Source organism: Erpetoichthys calabaricus, chromosome 17 (assembly GCF_900747795.2).
Source record: "Erpetoichthys calabaricus chromosome 17, fErpCal1.3, whole genome shotgun sequence".
Lineage (NCBI taxonomy): Eukaryota > Metazoa > Chordata > Cladistia > Polypteriformes > Polypteridae > Erpetoichthys > Erpetoichthys calabaricus.
Genome location: NC_041410.2, coordinates 33927937 through 33941944, shown reverse-complemented (window position 1 = coordinate 33941944; position 14008 = coordinate 33927937).

Genomic DNA, 14008 nt, shown 5'->3' with positions numbered 1-14008 from the left:
CTCAGGAAGCAGCAAGCGCATCAACCTCTGAGCAAATAAATGCTAAACATACAGAGAAAGAGGATGAAAACTAGGAAATGCTCAAGTCAAGTGTATTCACTGCACGTTATTGTGCTGTATACCGTAACTGGTAATATCATAATTATGTTCATCTACATACAACTCCAACTCCATTTATTTATTTTTGATACTTGTAGCATTAATGCAAGCTATTTTTAATGTATTACTCATTTTACTTTCTCACTTAAACTTTGGGTTAGAATATGCTACTTTACCTATTTATTTTTAATCCTTCATGTACAGTTTGTGATAAGGCATCCATGGTGAAGCACAATTTTAAATTCCTGAAGCAAATGGGTGCAGGTGCATGTGTGAGCATACACGGACCACTCCGAGGTTGATTGGTGTGCTTGGCTGATCACATATTCGCGTGCAACAATGCGAGTGTGTCAGTCAAGTGATTCATTCACACCTTGGACCAGGGGGAGGACAGCACCTGCACCCAATTACCGTTATAGAGGGAACATGTACTGTAGGTAGGGAATAAAAAGGGAATTGACTGCTCCTCTGCGGTGGGTTGGCACCCTGCCCGAGATTGATTCCTGCCTTGTGCCGTGTGTTGGCTGGGATTGGCTCCAGCAGATCCCCGTGACCCTGTGTTCGGATTCAGCGGGTTGGAAAATGGATGGATGGATGACTGCTCCTATAGAAGCACTCAGCTGGTGCTTGAGGGGCAGGGGTCTCTCCTCCTGAGCGATTTTGGGGAGTAGGAATAACCGATCACTCCAGCAAAGCTGCCGCATAAGACTGAGGAGTAGCAGTAGAGTCGGAAGAGCGGCACCCTTCCAGAAGCCGGTTCCGAGCCAAGTTAAAGCTGACTGCACCTGGGGAGATGTCGGTGTTTTAGAAAGAAGGCAGTGTGGCTCGGAATTGGACTTTAAAGGACAGATTCCATCTGGGATTTTAACCTTGCTTTTATGAGATATTTTTATTTGGATTTTAACCTCCACATGAACCCTACTTTTATCGTGGATTATTTATTGACTTATTGAAGCTTTGAACTTTTTGGAACACTGTTTCTTGCTTTAAATAAGAGCAGTTCTCCACTTTGCACCAAACACTTTCCAAATGTGTGTGTGTGTTCTCATTTGCCCAGCTCATCCCTTGGGTACATTATCAATGGTTCTGGGTTCAAGACCATCACACAATTCTAAACCTGGCCTAGCCCCAACCCCCACCAATTCCTCTGGTTTAAAAAATCCTCGACTAACCTGCTCACACCTATACATACTGAACTATATGTATACAGCATGTGTACTTTATGATGAGTCCAAACTCTTTGACTAGAAGACTCATTCTTTAATTTGTGACCTATTTAATGAATATTATGTAAAGAATGAACATGATAAATGTAAGAGTTAGGCACTTCCGTTTCTAAAACCAAGTTTAAAGTTGATCTGACTGCTTCCTGCTGTGTTTGAATAATTGAACTCCTGATACAAGCAGTAATTTATGATTCTTTTCTTATTATCAACAAAGGTGACCACATTGTGACTAATGGGAACTGGCAATTAGTGTATGTAAATCAGGCGTTGCTGAAGGAGGTAGTTCCTGTTCGGAGTTAATTTCTAAAAATATATATAATGGAGGGAGTGCAATTTAGACAAATATATATTTCCACAAAAAAATATCACATTTGTGCTGAAAAATCCAAGTCTACTATTAAAATGTGACTTTCATTCAAATTATTCTAAATGCCCAAGCAAACATAGTTAATAAATGCTAACATAATGTAATAACTAATTCTGTGTATCCAGGAAGATGCAAAAAAAAAAGAACAAACTGAAAAAAAAAATTAATTTTTCATCTACTGAATGCTAGACTTTGGCTGCACAACCAAAAATTGGATAAACATGGGCATAGAGAATGGATAATATTTTTTTTAGCTATGTACAACTGAAAATAATTATAATTTAACCTGATTCATCCAATATGTGGGAAGCTGGAGCCCATCCAAACAGCAGAACACGACTGGAATCAAGGCATATGTCAACCCTGGATGAGAGGCCTAACCATTATGGTGATCACTCATGCACACACACCTACATGGATCCAGTTTAGAGTTACCAATTATATATAAAAGTCAAATCTCATATTGACACAAGTATTCAGACCCTTTACTCAGTACTTAGTTAGCAGTGATTCCAGCCTGGATCGTTGACTTCTTGGGTTTCTTCATTCTTTGCCCGCCTGGATTTGGTGATTTTCCACCATTCCTGTCTGCAGATCCTCCCACACTCTGTCAGGTTGGATGGAGGCAATCAGTGGTCAGAGAGTTACGATTAAGATTAAGTATCTGGGCCACTCAAGGACATTCCCAGACACTCCTGTTTTGTCTTTGCTTTGTGCTTAGGGTCATTGTCTTGTGACCCAGTCTGAACTCCACAGCACTCTGGAGCAGACTTTCATGAAGGATAACTCTGTACTTTCCTCCACTCATCTTTCCCTCAACTCTATCTACTCTCCCAGTCCCAACCCTACAGCATGATGCTTTCTCCATCAACCTTCACCGTGGGAATGGTTATGCATAGATGATAAGTGGTGCTTGGCTTCCTCCAGAAGAGATGCTTAGAATTGAGGCCAAACAGTTCAATCTTGGTTTGGTGAGACTAGAATTTCTTGTTTCTCATAGTCAGAAAATCCTTTAGTTGCCTTTTTAAAACTCCCAAGTGGGCTTACATGTGTTGACTGGCCACTCTGTTGTTAAATCCAGATTGGTAGAGTATTGCAGTAATAAATGCTCTTCTGCAAGTTTCTCCCATCTCCACATAGGTTCTCGGAAGCTCACCCTGAGTCACCGTCAGGTTCTTGGTCTCCTATCTTACCAAGTCCCTTTTTCTCGATTGGTTAATTACCCAAGATAGAAGCTTCAGGAAGATTTGTGGTTTTCCAAATTTCTTCAGTTTAAGAATTAAGAAGGCCACTGTGCTCTTGGGAACTGTCAATGCTGCACAAATTGTTGAATTATTATTATTATTATTATTATTATTTTTTAGTCCTGGGTATGATGTTAAACTGCATCCTCTCTGCAAATGGTCCACAAACTTGCAGGGAAAACTTTGGGGTTGGTGGCATAATTGACACTGCAGCCACTGTAAAAAACTTCACACTGTTCCAAAATGATAGACAGGACTCCTTTCTGCTCTCTGTATCTGGATTAGCTCTGCTGCATCCGCCCATATGAAGGCTGCTCACATTATGAAAGGGATGGTGGAAACCCCTCAGAAGCCTCATCCCCAGATGAGTCAAAACTGCCGGAGGACCAATGAGGTCAGGCCTGTTCGGAATTGGAACTGGTGTGGTGCGGAGGCGTCGCCCTCTGCGTGGCAGCACTCGGTTCCCAAAATGAAGCGGACCATCCATGTAGGTGAGTAGAACATCTTGTCTCTCCAGCTTGATGATCATCTTCCTCTGCTGTCGGAGAAGCTTCGTAAACTCTGCAGGTGTGCAGACCTAGGACCTGGCAAGATCTCTGTAGGTGGGTGAACCTTTTTATTGAACAAATCTGACGGCTGGTACACAGGGAGTAGATGTTGCTGTGGTGGATCGTCTTCTTCCGATGGTATCCGATGTCACTTCTTTCAAAAAGCGTATTATGAGACTCAGATTACGTCACTCTCTGGGTGCCTTGTCTTTTGTCTCAAGGTATGCTCTGATTATGGTGACTGATATCTGGGTGAAGGAGACATTTTATTCACAGATTTCCTCGGTGGTAGATGGGTGCCACCGAAGTGACACTCCTCTGGTCATGGATGATTTCAATCTGACCACTGGCACTAACAGGGATGGCTATGAGGTTTGTGTCGGTCCCCATGAGTCTGGTGACTGTGGTGAAAATGGCTCCATGTTCCTTGACTTTGCAAAAGGTCAGGGGCCGCAGATCATTGGATCCTGATTCCAGTGCCCTGAGCCACATCATTGGACTTGGTACTCCAATACTGGTGGTACTGTGAAGGAGATTGTGGGCAAATGCTGGAGGATCTTATGAAACTGCAGGGTCTATAGAAATGACCAGTTTGTAAATTCTGACCACAGACTTGTTGTTGCTTCTCTGAAGATACAGCTTAGGTCCAGAAGGCTGCCACTTACTAGGAGAACAAGGCTGGACCTGGCCAGACTCCAAGATCAGGCTGTTTCTAATAAGTCTGCAAGCAGTTTGTGTGAGGAACTTACAGACTTGGGTGCAACTGCTGATACTAATGTGATGTGGGAGACCTTCCATGACAAGACCCTGAAGGTTGCTGAGGGTTGTGTTGGTGTTACCGTTGTTCCTAGAAGGAGGTTTTTCATCTCACAGGGCACCCTGGATATCATCGAGAGGAGAAGCAGCACACAGCTTAATGGCAACTCCGTCTGTAGCTGGAATTGAGAAAGACGGCTGCAAGGGTTCTGAAGGCAGATAAGGAGACATTTGTTAGAGGAATCTCTGAGCAACTGACACACCATCTATGGTATTGTGACCTGCTTACAGAGGAATCAAACCATTACGCACATCTGAATCTGTTCCTCAAAGAGTTACAGTCAGGACAGGTGATTGAATGATTCTTACGGATGACGCTGCAATTGTGACACTGGACTGAGCAGCTGTTTAAAGCTGATCCTCTGGATATGACATTGGATATTTCTGGTTCTTTAGCTGTGAACCACCCAGTCTCACTGAAATTGCACAGTTGGTGAACCAACTGAATGTAGGAAAGGCTGCAGAGATCTGTGGTATCTGATGTGAACTTCTCAAGGCTGGTGGTAAGGCTGTCCTCCTTGTATTGCAAGCAATCTTTGCTTCCATTTGGGAGACAGGGGTCATCCCAACTTACTGGAAAACAGGACTTACGGTTCCTATCTGGAAAGAGAAGGGCAATCGCCTGGATTGCAGCAACTACAGAGGGATAACACTGTAACAGTGCCGTAGAAGGTCATTGATATGGTTATCCTCAGTAGGATCCGTGATCACTTGCTCATCTACCAGCGACGGGAGCAGTCTGGTTTCACACCTAAGAAGTCTACCATCGACCGCATCCTGGCACTGAGGGTTCTCATGGAGCGCAAACACGAATATCAGCAGAGTTTCTTGGGAGCACATAAAGGGAGTTTTACCACATGTACTTTATTTTTTCCCAAACAATAAAATATTACTGTTTACACTTGTATTAAATGTATTATTTGTTTAAGTTTGTCTGCTTAATCCATTTCAGTGTTTCAGAGAGATGGGGCCTATCCTGAAAAGAACCAACCCTAACCAAGGCACCAGTCCATCGTGGTGCTCATTCACATACGTACCCACAGCCACATTCAGAGAGGGTCCACCTAGAATCATTGATTAACCTGTCAAGGATATCTTCTGGATGTGAAAGAAAAACCAGAGTACCAGGAAGGACAACCCCCACGGAGAGTGCACACTCTGTACAGACAAGTTCAGGTGGCAGGCAGAGTTTTATCAACATCCTTATTTCTCCTTTGTAGGTTTATTGCTGAACTTTACTCTATTTTGTGCCACGTTGATGGTGCTCTTGCCAGCTGGATACCCTCCACTATAAATATTTAGACTCTCCCCTCTGTATGGATTCCCATAGTGTACAAAGAATTCTCCTTTAAAGTGTATTGTGTTTGTTTCACATAAAAGAATTCTGCATATGCTGTCTAGGAACTGCCCAGGATGGTTTAGTGGACTATAAAAAGGAAATCCTGTGGCCCATCAGAGTCAATTGCTGTGGAAAGCATGACGTCTTTCATATCACACCTAACATACATGAGAGTATATAAGGAAACTGAGGTTTGTGGGTAGGTACAGAATGATGCAGAAAGGCTGTTCTTGCTACAGCAGATACAGTAAAGGCCCAGAAAAATGCTTTTTAGTGGCCTAATGTTAATTCAAATAATATCAAACAAAAACTACCACAGAAGACAATCAAAATTTGATAGTGATAGGCACTATAATCGATAGATAGATAGATAGATAGATAGATAGATAGATAGATAGATAGATAGATAGATAGATAGATAGATAGATAGATAGATAGATAGATAGATAGATAGATAGATAGATAGATAGATAGATAGATAGATAGATAGATAGATAGATAGATAGAAGTTCATGGTCTCAGACATAAAGAGAACATGCAAAGACCACTCAGGCAGTGATCTTGACTTTATAAACAGCACAAGAACATCTTCTTCTTCTTCTTCTTCTTCTTCTTCTTCTTCTTCTTCTTCTTCTTCTCATTATTATTATTATCTTTGTGATTAAGCATTATTTGACTTGCTCATTTCAGAACCCTTCATTTCTTTCTTTCTTTCAGCAATTCCTTGATGGATTTACTATCATGTTTATGGGCATTATTATGTTTCAAGATTCACTTTTGGTTGAGCTTAAATCTTCTGACCAATGGTCTCACATTATTCACAAGCACCTTTTGGTACAATGAAGAATTCATAGTGGTGTGTGTGATTGTAAGCTGCCCAGACCCTGACACAGCAAAGCTGCCCTAAAGCAGAGCTTTATCAGCACCATGCTTTACAGCTGGTATCAGATTCTTCTGGTCAAATGTTGTCTTTAATTTTCACCTAAATGTCCTCTGATACTGTGGTCAGATAACTCCGTCTTTCTCTTGTCTTTCCAGAGCACATTGTTTCGGAAGTCCTGATCTTTCTCTAGGTGTTTATAGGTAAACTTTAGTCTTGCTGATGTTTCTTCTAGACAGCAATGGTCTACTCCTGGAACTCCCCCCATGTAAGTCTAATTTGTGAATCGTCTTTCTAATGGTAGACTTGTGCACCACTTTGACATCAAGCATTGGCAAGAGCTACCTGAAGGTCCATTAATGAAGTTCTGGTGTTCTTTGGCACTTCTTTCAGCATCTTCTGTTCTGCTCTCAGGCTGAACTTGCTGGGGTGGCTTGGCCTGGACAAGTTGTGGCAGTTGTTTGAACTCTTCTCCACTTGAAGAGGATCTTCTGCACAGCGCAATGGCTGATTTCCAATTTTTAAATCCTTCCCCAGACTTAAATGCATCTTTAACCTCCATTCTGAAGGCCTCAGAGGGCTCTTCAGTCTCAACATGGTGATGAGACACACGTCAACAGCAAAGAGCAAGCCAAACTAAATGTTTGAGGTTTAGATAAGACAGGTCAGACAAGATCCTCTCTAGTCGTCTTCTAACAATTTGCACTTTTTTCTGTTTTGAGGTATTTGAGGTAGTGATCAGTTTAGGATTAGATTTATCTTATCCATATACAAAATTTGTATTTATGTTTTTTTAAACTGTACAATGGGCTACAAAATGGAAATATGGCATGATGTTTGCTACGTTATATCACCTTTGTCTATAGCTACTGTTTAAATGAACATCTGTCCACGTATAATAAAAAAGAAAATAACATTTCATGGGGTGTACTTACTTTTTGCATGCACATTATTTAATGAAAGTAAATAAGTTACATTTTTAAAATCCATTCAGTTTGCTTCCTTACTGTATAGGTATGTGTTTGCCAAGTAATTCTATACAAAACATTTTTGAAAGCTTAAGCATTGTATTTTAACAAAAGATTTAAATCAATATTCATTTTATGTAAAGTGACTCTTGGCAAGTTTACGCCTCACTCTGTAGAAAATTAATTCCTTGATTTTGGTAATGTGTGATAAATTTAATATCTGGGGACATTTAGTCACACGTGAAAATACAAAATAAGATCTCTTTAATACGGTGACTTTATTTTTTTTTTTATCTACGTTCCTCCATGGCTTTTAGAAATACAATGCTGCCAGCATGGGTTCTCCCTTCATGTGACTCTATAAATGAATTAAGTGGGTTGTGATTACATGGATGGATCTGTGTATATTTTAAAGTATATTTACACTGTGACCACAAGGGGCCGCCACTCAGCCCCAAACCTCAGACACAATATTTACCTAACATAGTCTCGGGTTCAAATACAGGATTTGTATTACAAAATATAAATGACCAAGTGTACAAAATCAAACAAACCATAGTTATAAAGCAAGTATCTCTTCATTTTCTCCTTCCACTCCTCCTTTTGACTGTTGACCTTTCAGGCTGGACCCAGGAATACTTCTGGTGCCATAGTGTGTCCTCTTGGAAGCACATCCGGGTCATGTGAAAACCAAGGAGGTCCTCCTCCGACAGTGCCCCCTAATCGCACCCAGGGACCCCTGACAGGGCTGCGTTTCTGGACTCCAACTTCCATGTATGGCACAGGTGTCCAGACAGGGATGTCTCTGGAGGACCACTGCCACCTGATATATGGGGGAATGGAACTGCTCCTTGCCTTTGGCTTCAGCTAGTCCATCCTTTTAAAAACTTCCAGCCGAACAAGAAGTCATTTTCCTGTCCAGTGGGCAAACCCGTCTGTCCGTTATGGCACTTACTTTACAACATTAAATACAAAATGTAAACCCTCAATACAATAATGCAAAGTTAAAACTGTCATTCATTTACTTTTCAGGCCAGTTTACTCCCATAGAGGGTCATGAGATGATATCTATTTGGGCAGAATCAAGTGAAAAGCAAGAGCCACATTTTGATGGCTTATCATCTTTGAAAAGTGTTGTGTTTGGGGATCAGAGTACTCAGAGAAAACAAACAACAAGCTGGAGAACATGCACATTCGTCATGTACGCTGACCTGGCTGAGTGTCAACTACAGGGGTCCAGAGCTGTGAATCAGCAGTGCTAAGAATTGAGCCAACTTCCATCTGTCTTCCTGAAAAAGTTCAGTAAATCTCAAAATCAAAGGAATCAGAGTAGCTTTGGGCGTAAAGTGTCCTGGATGGGGTGTCTGTCCATTCCAAATGACATTCACACAAACACACCCACACTCACTCAAAACAGCATATTGTAAAATCAACAGTCGACATAACCAACTAACAGGATATGAGAGAAAAAATGGAGCAGAGAAGCCCACACAGACGTGGGGAGAAGTTACAAATACCATAGAGAACTATCAGTGAACTGACTGGGGTTCAATACTAGGATTCCGAAGTTATAAGATGCCAGTGTTGCCAGCTGCCCCTCCAGGTTGTTCAAGAATAGAGCTGATCAGCGAAATTCACCAAAGAATTTTCCACACTGAAGAGACATTGTTCGCTGAATATTTTCCTGGAAAATTCATCCTGCAGCTGTCTTTGGCAAATATTTTTTTTCTTCAAAGCCCCATGATGCTTTGTGAGGCCACAGAGACTTCTCAGAGTTGTAGAAGCCACACACAGAACTTTCATGTCTGCTGTCACACACGTGCGTTTAGGAGGCAGCCAACAAGCCCTAAGGTGACTGATATTACATGAGATAAAGGGTTGATTGTGTGTACTAATGCCTCTCTCTCTCCTTCAACAGAACCAAAGAAGAAAAACCATAATTTACCCACAATAGTTTCAGTTTCCCCAAATGGCTACTACACAACACTCCCGTCTCCGAATACCATCGATGACGTCACTTCCTGCTCTCCTGTGATGACATCACTTCCAGCTCCTAACAATGACTTCTAAAGATGACGTCACTTCCAGCCATCCATGATACTGTCACTTCTGGCTACATTGGATGACCTCAATCCGGTTCCACCCTGATGACATCACTTCCATCTGTCTTCTGTGTTGTCATTTCCTGTCTTAAATCATTTCCTGCCACCATTTTGTCTATATAAACTCCATGTTATGATTACAATACTGTAAAATGCATTGGTTTTTGATCGCTTTTGCTCTTATTTTTTCATGTTCTCTGACGGACATTATACGGGGTCATTCCCCAACTCTTCTTGGAGTTTTCCAGTGTGTTTCATTTTATTACACTGTGTACTTTGAGATCACACAATCCAACCTCTGCTCCTTAGGGACAAGCTGACAGAGATGGAAGTAGATTCATACCTGGTGGCATGGATCATGGACTATCTTAAAGACAGACCTCAGTATGTGCGTCTCGGGAACTGCACGTCTGACATTGTGGTCAGCAACACAGGAGCGCCACAGGGGACTGTACTTTCTCCGGTCCTGTTCAGCCTATATACATCGGACTTCCAATACAACTCGGAGTCCTGCCACATGCAAACGTTCGCTGACTACACGGCTATTGTGGGCTGCATCAGGAGTGGGCAGGAGGAGGAGTATAGGGACCTAATCAAGGACTTTGTTAAATGGTGCGACTCAAACCATCTACACCTGAACACCAGCAAAGCCAAGGAGCTGGTGGTGGATTTTAGGAGGCCCAGACCCCTCATGGACCCGTGATCATCAGAGGTGACTGTGTGCAGATGGTGCAGACCTATAAATATCTGGGAGTGCAGCTGGATGATAAATTAGACTGGACTGCCAATACTTATGCTCTGTATAAGAAAGGACAGAGCCGGTTATACTTCCTTAGAAGGCTGGCGTCCTTCAACATCTGCAATAAGATGCTGCAGATGTTCTATCAGATGGTTGTGGCGAGCGCCCTCTTCTACACAGTGGTGTGCTGGGGAGGCAGCATTAAAAAGAAGGACACCTCATGCCGGGACAAACTGGTGAGGAAGGCAGGTTCTATTGTAGGCATGGAGCTGGACAGCTTGACATCAATGGCAGAGTGACGGATGCTCAGCAGGCTCCTATCAATTATGGAAAATCCACTGCATCCACTAAACAGTATCATCTCCAGACACAGGAGCAGCTTCAGTGACAGACTGCTGTCACTGTCCTGCTCCACTGACAGACTGAGAAGATCGTTCCTCCCCCAAACTATGCGACTCTTCAATTCTACCCGGGGGGGTAAACGTTAACATTTAACATTATACAAAATTATTGTCTGTGTTTACCTGCATTTTTATTACTCTTTAATTTAATATTGTTTTTGTATCAGTATGCTGCTGCTGGAGTATGTGAATTTCCCCTTGGGATTAATAAAGTATCTATCTATCTATCTATCTATCTATCTATCTATCTATCTATCTATCTATCTATCTATCTATCTATCTATCTATCTATCTATCTATCTATCTATCTATCTATCTATCTATCTATCTATCTATCTATCTATCATTGTGGAACTGCTTCAGGTGTGAGTGATACCTGCCACCTTGCATGCTTTTAAAAAAATGCATTTGAGGGGTACACGAGAATATTATGAGTACTGCCATTGGTCACATTACCTTCATACAGCGGACATCAGAGTCTCCCATGTGCCTTCTGGTAAAATCGAGCCAAGATGTCTTGTGTGTTTTAACTTTCTCATATATGAAGTATTGTAATCTTTGAAAAATTCGACCTCGAAATTTTGACGAATCTCGACGTTTTAGACCTCCCTGAGTCCAATTTACCTTCTCGTAGGGAAAGTATTGTAATCATCCAAAAATTCAACCTCGAGATTTACTATGGTCCTGGAGGGCCACAGTGGCTGCAGGTTTTTATTCTAACACTTTTCTTAATGAGTGACCTCATTTTGCTGCTAATTAACTTCTTCTTCTTCAATTCATTTTAATTGAATTACTCGTGAAATCTCAGATCACTTATTTGTTTCTTTTTCCTTAATTAGCAGACAAACAATAATGAAGATATAAAATGAGCCAAACAGGGCCGGATTTATATGAAAAGAGGCCCTAGGCTATTCCACTTATGAGGCCCTTTCACCTTCCATTTTTAAGTTTGTAAATTACATGAGACATAATAAAATACGTAATACGCGTTGATCTTAACCAATACATTTTTATGTTTGTTTATTAGTCATATGCATAGAATTTCTCCTTATTTTCGGTTCAGTGTTTTAGTGTTCACTGTTTCTAGAATAGTGAAATTTTAATTTTGCTAACAATTTGAATGTAGGCCCCTCTTGATCTTGAGGCCCTAGGCTGAAGCCTAGTTAGCCTATAGGAAAATCCGGCCATGGAGCCAAACTATGACCAGCAAACTGTGTCCATCATACAATATCTGAAAATAAAGAACAATGAAGGCCTCAGGAATGCTGATCTGCTCAGGTCCACAAGACATTTTAACAGTCTGCTCTTAGAAAAGAGAAAATCAACAATTTCTAAAATGTCTGCTATTGCACAATGAGAGCAGCAACAAGCCATGGAATTAAAGAACGGGTTTAATTAACAACAAGAATCGGTGCCTAATTAAGCAGCTGGATGGAGTGAAATTGGTTGGAGTTTGAGGCCCTGACTTAGTTGGTATTCTGTTGGCTCACTCACTTCACATTTCATTTCTGTTTGGGCGCCATTTAAAGAAAGAAATGAAGCAATTCACAGGAACGATGAAGAAATTCAGGGGAATACAACTTAAACAAGTCAATTACAATGAAAAGAAAAGGAGTTCATTAGCAGCAACAACTGGTCACCCATTAAAAAAGGGTTAGAATGAAAACCTCCAGCCACTACGCCCCTCCAGGAGTGGAGTTGGGGACCCCTGATGTAGACAACTCTGCAGAGATGTTTTAACTTTGAAATTAAAGAGTATTTTTCTTTTGATCAGTCAGAAAATGCTGGGATTCAATGTTGTAAAACAATAAACTTTGAAAACTTCCAAAGGTTGAATTGATTTTATAGGTGTGTATGTGTGTATATATATATATATATATATATATATATATATATGTGTGTGTGTGGATGGAATGAGATTACAGAAAACACCCACATACTCTGTCTCAAGCCAGGACAATGAAGCCAATTGCGTTTATTTAAAAAGGTTCGCTTCCAACACAGATAAATAGATGTCTACATAAACTTTAGGAAGACAAGAAAGGCTCTCTACTGCCACCCAGTGCTAATTAACTAAAATTACAAAGGATGCCAAATCTAATTTTCTTCAAGTCAGAATATGCACAATTCACTCTCTTCAGAAAGAAACAGCATATCAGCCTGTGCTTGAACTGTTCAGAGGACATTTGTGTTTAAAACTTGTAGCATGAAGTTGCCCCAATTTGTTGGTAAATTTAGCACTGAAGATGCTTTACTTCATATGGCTCCTTTCTATGCTTTGCACAAGCATGGTGGGCCTTATTATTTAAATATAACCTGGCTTATTGCAAAATCTCTTGGCCAACTGTAGTAACACACACCTGCACACATACTGTGTATATTGTGTTGTGGAAACATGAAGTCTGTGCAAAGGTATTTCATTAAATAAAACTATTTACAGTATATGACACCTGGACTTGTGTCTATGTGGTTGTGTCTGGGGGCGCTGAGATGCCCCCTGTTGGTCACTATATATATATATATATATATGCACAATACTCCAAGATGCTGCCCACTATACTATTCACCAGTCATCTTCTTTCCGATGTCTGTGTTTTTTTTTCACATTGTAACCTTTTCTGTTTATCTGCCAGTTTGACGTTTAACTTTTTCTTTCAAACTCCATCTCCAAGTCCAGCATCCCAGAATCGTCTTTCCTGTGTTGCAGATGACTCAGGTATTTGTTGTGTATTTAATTAAATAAGAAGTCAGCTGAGGAGCAGTAAGATGTTTCTTTCTCACACTACAGACTCTGATACCCTTCTCCTCTTAGGCAGTTTCCCATATCGACCTCCCCCTTCATTTTCTATCCTGTTTAACTCCAGTTTGCCCCCCTTCTCTCAAGACAGTAATGGACTCCTTTGTATGAAATCTTCAGTTTCTTGGCAATCTGTCATATGGAATAACCTTCATTCTGCAAAAAAATCAATAGACTGACATCTTTCCTGATAGAACTGTTTCATTTGGCAATTTCTGGACACAGAACTGAACTTTACGGATGCCAGTACCTTGCAACCCAAGTGGACAGAATAACAGGTGCCAGTGGTGGGAATGCAAATACAAAGGTTTCTCTAATAACCAATTAGCAATTAAAATGACTAACCATAAGCTAAGGGACTTCACCATTAAGGGCAGCATGGTGGTGCAGTGGTAGTGCTGCTGCCTCACAGTAAAAAGACCTGGGTTCACTTCCCGGGTCCTCCCTGTGTAGAGTTTGCAGGTCCCCCCTTATATCCCCCC